The 8,739-nt window shown below is 43.4% G+C and overlaps 1 long non-coding RNA gene across 1 annotated transcript; it reads right to left on the bottom strand.

The window, feature by feature from the left end:
• Positions 1 to 4,153: 4,153 nt before the first annotated feature.
• On the bottom strand, positions 4,154 to 5,431 carry LOC125021231. The gene is made up of 3 exons (XR_007114316.1): positions 5,294 to 5,431; positions 4,630 to 4,795; positions 4,154 to 4,466 (listed from the first exon to the last, which is right to left on the bottom strand). It is a non-coding gene; the product is annotated as an uncharacterized LOC125021231 (long non-coding RNA).
• Between the last annotated feature and the right edge of the window lie 3,308 nt (positions 5,432 to 8,739).

Raw genomic sequence — 8,739 nt, forward strand, 5'->3', positions numbered from 1 at the left:
CCGTCTCTGTGTGATGTAGGGCCAGAATTTCAGAGACACAATCAAATATACTGCCAGAAACTCAATGTTTTAGTTATGTTGCTATAGGGCTATAGGCTGCTGGGGCAAGATGCATTGAGCACCTGTCCTCTACTCTCCTTTCTCCAGCACCAAGCTCCTATCCTCTATATTTGTTCTCTGTAAGTACACATGCATTTGCATTTTGTATGTATTGTTGATTGTTCCTTTTTATTCTATAGCTGTAAAGCATTTGTGCATTCATGCTGTGAGGGGTGCTATATAAATTAAGTTTTACTTACTACTTACTTACAGGTGCAAAGCATTTTACCAGTCGTGTGTCCCTCTCTATAAAATTGAACTGAAATAGCCCTGCACCTTATGAGGAAAATCTGTAATGTGCAATATTGCAATAACAATTCTCCTCTTGTTCCTCAGCCACACTAACCCTGCCGCAACCCACAAATTGGCACAAATTCATCACGGCTTTATCTGACTGACCACGACCCAAGCCTCCACTTGATATGCCAGATGTCCGCATGCCGAGGGCGAATGAACGTGCATACAAATAAAAATTCACTGCTGATTTAAATAAAATCCTCACACCTCTCCCTCTCTTTTGTAGTAATCTTTACCTTAGTTAAGAATCCACCACTTAAATAAATGAACCCTGCAAACAGCACCTTCATTACATGACTGTGAAACCTTTCTGATGATTAAGGAAACGGAAAGCACCTGTCAGCATTTATCTACTCATCCATCACACAGCTCTAAGGTGGACTTTAATGACCCTTCATTCGGTATAGCCCACTGTGACTGCAACATGGACCAATTCATGAATATTTCATCACACGAGAACTTGACTGTGCACTCTGCAGCCTGACACACATGTCTCTTGTGTCATACTTCTCTGCTTCGCCGAATTTCGCCCGTGGTGTTGACTTCCATGCACTTGCTGGAAGTTCTAAGTGAAGCGCAAAGGAAATACAAAGCACTGTCGTTTCATATTAAACAACCGAGCTATAGCCGATACAAATCAGCCGCCACGTCCAAAACAGCTGATCCTCACCGCTCAGTGCCAAAACCAGGCTGTTGCATGAAAGCGCCTCCTGGCTGCATTGCAGATACAAAATTCATATTCTGTGGCCGAAGCTTGATCTTCCTCCTTCTCCCCCGCAACAAGGCCTGAACAGAATGTAATCACGGCAGGAACAGGGGATCAGTGTTTTCATCTAAGCTGCCACTGCGCATCGCTCCGTTCATATTGAAATGTGCCTAATGTTTAATATCAAAAGGGGGGGTTACCTTAAAGTTGCCATAAAAGGATGCAAATGTCAGACAGTCTAACGGACGTAATTCGATTCCCCTGCGAAAAGGCAGAGGACCGCTGCCGTTGCCGTGGTGACAATTCACAGATTATAAAGGCCGGAGCTCCGAGGCAAGCTGTTGAACATACGTTGACGTGTGGCTAGAGAACAGGCACGCCATCCCCCCCAGGTCAACGCCGCGCAGCGTATCTTGTAACATCTGACTGGAAAACGTCAGGTCGGTTTTTCTTTCCGTATGTATAATGCACAAGCCGGGACCGCATCTGTCAGAAGAAGTGCCTTCCCCCCTGTCTTTACGTCGAAACATCACCAGCACTCGGGGCTGTTTCTGTCCTGGAGAGCACTCAGCAGTTGCTCAAACAAGCAATTTCGACTGTTTTGACCAGAGGCCAGCTCCAAAAGCGCTTACAGGAATTTAAAAAAACAAAAAAAAGCAAAGAGCAAACGTCCACCGGAATATGTCTTTCTCGGTGGGTCTCGTACATACATGTTTCCTAGGATGTACTACACATAAAGAGCAAAACTTTGCAATTTAAAGACCAAACTTGGATTGTCCGTGAGAGCGGGGGACTGATCAGCCGAATGACAGACAGCGAGACAGCTGACGGATCGTCTGACTGACTGACTGACTGACTGGTGTCCAGGTAAAGCTTTACTACTCCTTAGCATACTAATCATGACATTGCGCGGGCAGCGGGAGAGGGTGAAAGTGAGTGTGAAGGGGGAAAAAAAAAAAAAAAGAAGAGAAAACGGGAGCGAGAAATAGAAACAGAGATGGAAAAGCAGAAGGTGAGCGGAGGGAGCCGGGCGAGGCTTCGCTGGAGTGCAGTTCCAGGTTGCTCCAGATAAGACTGAAACAGGAAATTGCAATATGGAGGCACAGTGTCTCAAATGGAATACTAACAGACTCCGTCTCTTCCCTCCCCCATCCTCTCCTGGCAGTGGAGGGCAGCGCTCCAGTGAAATCCCCAATGCATTTACTTTATCATTGTTATTATTACTACCACAAATACACACATAAACTGTGTAAGTGCTCAGTTTACGACGCCATACTTCCTACCCAACACGGCACACTACAACTAGGCAGCAGTTTGTACTTTAGCGAGAGCTTGCAATGACTTTTGGCCTCTTAAGCAAAACATTTTCACGTACTTTAATAACATAAGAATAATGCATTGTTTCGTCATACTGTGTGAGAGGCTTCAAAGGGCAGCTGAATTCCAGCAGGTCTGCAGAGTAGCCAGTAGGGGGGAGTGCTGATCTCTGCTAAATGTGACAAAACACACGCACACACACACACACACACACACAACCACAAAAAAAAAATCACATTTTGTTCCACTGCTTGTTCTGAGAACGACTATTTACAACCACACGATACAGAACTCACAAATGAATGTTTTAGTGTAGTGTCCTCAGCCGGTTCCATCACTCATAAGATAACGTTCTGAACCCATCCAACTCGTCCTCTTACCTGGCACAACTGTGACCATCTCTTCAAGCAGCAACCACATTTTTTTTTTGGTGTTGTGTCAGGAAGAACATCAGAGAACCTGAGTTGCTTCAACCCAAAGGTAAACGACATATTTTAAAGTAAGTGGAAGTAAAACTTTACTAATAAAGAGCCTTGAAAAGCACGAGTGCAAAGCAATGATACAGGCAGGTGTCAGGTCCAGGGGGAGTGATTCCCAGAGACCTGGAGCTACTACCTGGGAGATGCTGGTCTGTGGATCTGAGAAGAGGCTGGAGGTGTAGGGGGGAATGAGTTCTGCTCGACCATGGAGGGCTCTGTTTGCTCGTGCACATCTGGGAGGAATGCAGAATGCATGGGACTATAGATTTCACAACGTCTGGATCATGATGCACGAGTGGTGCTCGTCTCCAGATGGCCATGCTAAAGATGCATGAGCAGTTGAGACTAAATGACTGAGCTTTACAACGCACAGCTGCATGTAAATGCAAATTTTAGTTTCAGCTGTGTTTTTCAACCGTCAAAAGTACGTCTGAAAGATTTATTCAGTCCAGCGATGAACGTGTTTTTAGGCACGCGATTAAAAAGCAGCAGCTGACTTACTGCCTTCTTTGTCAACATGTTGTTAAGACACACAGACCAAATTAAACGCCAGTGGTTATTATTTAGCTTTGGAGGCTCTGATGGCTTCTGCTTTTAATTTCTTGTTAGCAAAAGAAGCAGAAAACACACCCTTCAAAAGTTCAGTTGGGCATAAACTGACATTAATTAGTTTTTCTCCCAAAAATACGTTTCGACTTTGTCTTAAAACACCCTCTCGGTACTGAGCCCTACTTCATTTAACTGTGATGGAGCCACTGAAGCAGTGGTTTATACTTTGAGAATAGATAGTATCCTGACAGCATTGGTACACCAACAGCACACACACAAAAAAATAAATAAATAAATAAAAATTCAACGAACAGACTAACTTTATTTTCTAGTAAAAATAATGCTGTTTATGGGTTTGCGTTACGATTACAATCAGCTTGCTTAGAGAGAGAGATCAAAGCACAGTCATGGGAGAGGCTGCAGCAGGGAGCTAAGCTAAGCTAAGCTAAGCTAAGCTAAGAAGGCAAACAGTATTCCAGAAGGTCAAAGATGTTGCAGGGGTTAAGACAGCACCGCTGCACCACATCTGGCCTCACCATCATCTGGTAAAAAAAAGCTAAAAACAGCCACAATAATTCTTCCTTTTATTTTATTTATAATATAAATAAAAGACGGATTACTAGTTTATCAGATGAGTAGCCAATGGTTCGCACCTGGAGAGAGACCAGCAGCTAATAGACAAAAGAACGATACACACCACAAGAAATCATTTTAAAAAATGTTTTTCATTTAATAGAACTTTATTTTCCAGTAAAAATAATGCTGTTTATGGGTTAACTTTAGGATTACAATCAGCTTGCTTAGAGAGAGAGATCACAGCACAGTCATGGGAGAGGCTGCACAATTAGTTGGCCAGTAGGCAGCTAAGCTAAGCTAAGCTAAACTAAGCTAAGAAGGCAAACAGAAATCCGTAAGGTCAAAGATGTTGCAGGAATTAAGACAGCACCGCCGCAACGCCTCTAACGGCAACGCCATCGGGTCACCTGGTGCTGTTCTGTCTGGCTTTAGAGGAGAGATACCTGATGGGACAGACGGTCAGAAGTCATCACACTGGTTTAAAAGTTAGCAGACACAAAGGTTGAGAGCGAGGCCAGGGCCACGTAAGAATCGCTGCTCAGTGTACGGGTGATGTGGGGTTTAGAGAGAATTTAAGCCGTTCTGTTTCACTGTGCGTAATCTCACCTTGCCGATTGCCGTTGGAAAAACCATTGGGTCCACACATGAAGGTAAGAGCATCAACCAGGTCAGAGCCACATAGGCGCTGTCCTGCAGCGGGTTGGCCCTCACATGAAGTTACCAGTAAGACCAGCACAGAGACTGCATGTACCCACAGAACCGCCATAAGGAGCTGCACACAGAAATAAAATAAAATAAATATATATATAAGTAGATGTAGGAAAGCTATTCACTCAAAATATTACATTGTTAGATTTCAAGTTTGCACAATTTCTAAAAATGCACATAAAATATGACAAATAATAATCAAACAGTGCAGGGAGAGGCAAAAATACCCCACACTGGGCTCATTTAAAGTCTCCACCTCATAATAATATTATAATATATTAATATTACAATTCCATGTGGTTATAAAACACAAAACACCAGAAAAAATATGACTCCATACATAATTAATAGTGACCAACCGCAAGAATAATGTAGAAATAACAAGAGAAAATGTCAGCAGGTGAATGTGAAGAGGAGTAACAACAAGTTAGAGCAAAAGAGGAGGTCAAACTCCTGGTAGTGGTGTTGGATGAAAGGAGGATTTAATGACAGACAGATGAATTAAAATAGTGAAAAGAAGTAGAGAGGGAAGGAGAAGAGGCAGAAGAGGAGATGGACTCACCTGCAGAGTTGGAAGAGGAGTCTGGTGAAGTGTAGAGGAGCAGTTTTTAGGGCTTCAGAGGAAGCAGCTGGTGTGATGCTAAACTGAGGGTTCCCTCTGCATTAATACCCCACAGCCTCCTGGACACGCCTGCTTTTTCCAAACTAGTTTACACAGATCAGATAACTTGGCGGGAAAGTCCGGAGTCGGCAAATGTTACGTAACAGTTTAGTTCTGACTGACTGCTTTGCTGGACACAGTCCTCCGCACTTAGGAAAACAAACTGAGCTTAATGGTCCAACATGATGTGATCACTTATAAAATAAATAAAGAAATACTCATCACCTACCAGCCTTCTGTACTTTATGTTAAGCTCAGGCCACCGGCACTTTGGAGTATTATTTAAACCAGGCACATTATTTCACCAAAAAGATACTATTTATTATCAAAGACGCTAAAAGCTTCAAGATTTGTCCACTCTCTGACTCAGACTATGTTTCATTGTGCATGTCAAAGTGTGCAGCAGGCATGGAGGAGGAGCCACGGATATCGTACTGTACACTAACCCTGTTCTCCCTGAGACACTTCATGTTTCATGGACCTTGTAGAGGGGATGATACCTGTTGCAGCGATGCAACTTTGACTTGGGCTGAATGCTCCAGAGTGTTGGGACAGAGAAGCTCCTCTTTGGAGCCTCCAGGGATGCACCAAGACACAACTGTGAGTTTTTCTCCCAAAAATACATTTGGACTTTGTCTTAAAACACCCTCTAGGTACTGAGCCCTACTTCATTTAACTGTGATGGAGCCACTGAAGCAGTGGTTTATACTTTGAGAATAGATAGTGTCCTGACAGCATCGGTTCACCAACAGCATTGCTGAATGAAGTTGAAGCTAAAAACAGCCACAATGACTCTTCCTTTTATTTTATTTATAATATAAATAAAAGACGGATTACTAGTTTATCAGATGAGTAGCCAATGGTTCGCACCTGGAGAGAGACCAACAGCTGATAGACAAAAAGAACGATACACACCACAAGAAATCATTAAAAAAATGTTTTTCAACTAACAGAACTTTATTTTCTAGTAAAAATAATGCTGTTTATCAGTTAGCGTTAAGATTACAATCAGCTTGCTTAGAGAGAGAGATCACATCAGTCATGGGAGAGGCTGCACACTTAGTCGGCCAGTAGGGGGCTAGGCTAAGCTAAGCTAAGCTAAGCGGGCAAACAGTATTCCAGAAGGTCAAAGATGTTGCAGGAGTTGAGACAGCACCGCTGCACCACATCTGGCCTCACCATCATCTGGTCATCTGGTGCTGCTCTGTCTGCCTTTAGAGGAAGGAAACCTGACGGGACAGACGGTCAGAAGTCATCACGCTGGTTTAAAAGTTAGCAGACACAAGAAACACGCGCTAAATCGCTGCTCAATGTACGGGCGACGTGGGGTTTAAGGAGAATTTAAGCCGTTCTGTTTCGCTGCGCGTAACCTCACTTTGCCGAAGGCTGCCGCCGCTCGCGGGCGTGTAGTGAAAACCATTGGGTCCACACACGAGGTAAAGAGCATCGACCAGGTGAGAGCCGCATAGGCGCTGTCCTTCAACAGGTTGGAAGCCCTCGCATGAAGTTACCAGTAAGACCAGCACAGAGACTGCATGTACCCACAGAACCGCCATAAGGAGCTGCACACAGAAAAAAAAAGAAATTATAAGTCGACGCAGGAAAGTTCGCCACTCAAAACAATAGTTAGGTTTCAAGTTTGCACAATTTCTCCATAAATAATTAATAGTGACCAGCCGCAGAATAATGTAGAAATAAGAAGAGAAAATGTCAGCAGGAGAATGTGAAGAGGAGTAACAGCAAGGTAGATGAGTTGATGATGAATTAAAATAGTCAAAAGAAGTAGAGAGGGAAGGAGAAGAGGCACAAGAGGAGATGGACTCACCTGCAGAGGTGGAAGAGGAGTCTGGTGAAGTGTAGAGGAGCAGTTTTTAGGGCTTCAGAGGAAGCAGCTGGTGTGATGCTAAACTGAGGGTTCCCTCTGCATTAATACCCCACAGCCTCCTGGACACGCCTGCTTCTGCTTTCTGACTCGGCGTGAAAGTCCGGAGTCAGCAAATGTTACGTGACCGTTTAGTTCTGACTGACTGCTTTGCCGGACACAGTCCTCCGCACTTAGTAAAACAAACTGAGCTTAATGATCCAACATGATGCGATCACGTTACACTTGAAAAGAAAGAAAGAAAGAGAGAAATACTCATCACCTACCAGCCTTCTGTACTTTATGTTTAGCTCAGGCCACCGGTACTTTGGAGTATTATTTAAACCAGGCACATTATTTCACCAAAAAGATACTATTTACTATCAGATGTTCGTGGTGTTTCATTGTGCATGTTAGAGTGTGCAGCAGGTGTTGAGGAGGAGCCACGGATTTCGTACTGTACATTAACCCCGTTCTTCCTGAGACACTTCATGTTTCATGCACCTTGAAGAGGGGAAAATACCTATTGCAGCGATGCAAATTTGACTTTGTTGGGACAAAGAAGCTCCTCTTTGGAGCCTCCACCTCTCCAGGGATGCACCAAGCTACAGCTAACATCCAGGTCTCCAGCCTGCAGGGGTACGGTTCTCTCGCTGTTAGCTGATCTCCACCCTCATGCGCCTTTCCACCGACTATTTCCGTCTCCCAGACACACTTCAGAAGAATATGAAATTGTTCTCAGAGTGTCATAATCCAGGTCTTAACAAATAATAGAAAAGTGTGTTTACAGATAAGACCAGAGGCACACATACTGTACAAATTCCTGTGAGGAGGAGACGATGTGTGCATCTGGAATGAGATAACCCAGGCAGGAAAATTTTTAGTTTTTCTTATGGAACTCTCAGGACTCCAAGAGAGGATGATTGTTTTTCTTTTATGATTATGCTGCAATAAAGGAATTGCTGTGTAGTTTAGTTACACTGAATATGCAGATGCAGAAATGTGCCCGTCTAATAAAACTGGTCCATCTGCTACTTCCTCCTCCACACACCTTGGAAGTAGATGAAGCTGCGCCAGAAATATGACTCTACCGCAACCTGCCACTCACCATGGAAAAAAAACGAACAGCATCCTGCTTCTCACTGACGGCAATAAATAAATAAGTAGTTAATCAAATCACTAAATCATGGAAATATTCCTCATCATCTTTCGTCCTAGTTTTATTACCACATTCTTCAACTTTTGCATATAGACAGTCTACATACTGTGTAAGCACATATATATATATACTCACTATACATGGGTTTGATTTCATCAAATGGAATCTTTCATTGCCTTTGGTCTGAGAGTCTATAGACATTTAAACAGACAAGAACATATATGAGAGGAAAGGTCACAGCCCACTGTGGACCTCATGAACAAGTCTTGGTTTTTGCAAAGTTATTTATAGTCGGCTTCATACCTTCATCATTGTGTGCGTTTTTTC

The sequence above is a fragment of the Mugil cephalus genome, chromosome 15, assembly GCF_022458985.1.
Source record: "Mugil cephalus isolate CIBA_MC_2020 chromosome 15, CIBA_Mcephalus_1.1, whole genome shotgun sequence".
In the NCBI taxonomy this organism is placed as follows: Eukaryota; Metazoa; Chordata; class Actinopteri; order Mugiliformes; family Mugilidae; genus Mugil; species Mugil cephalus.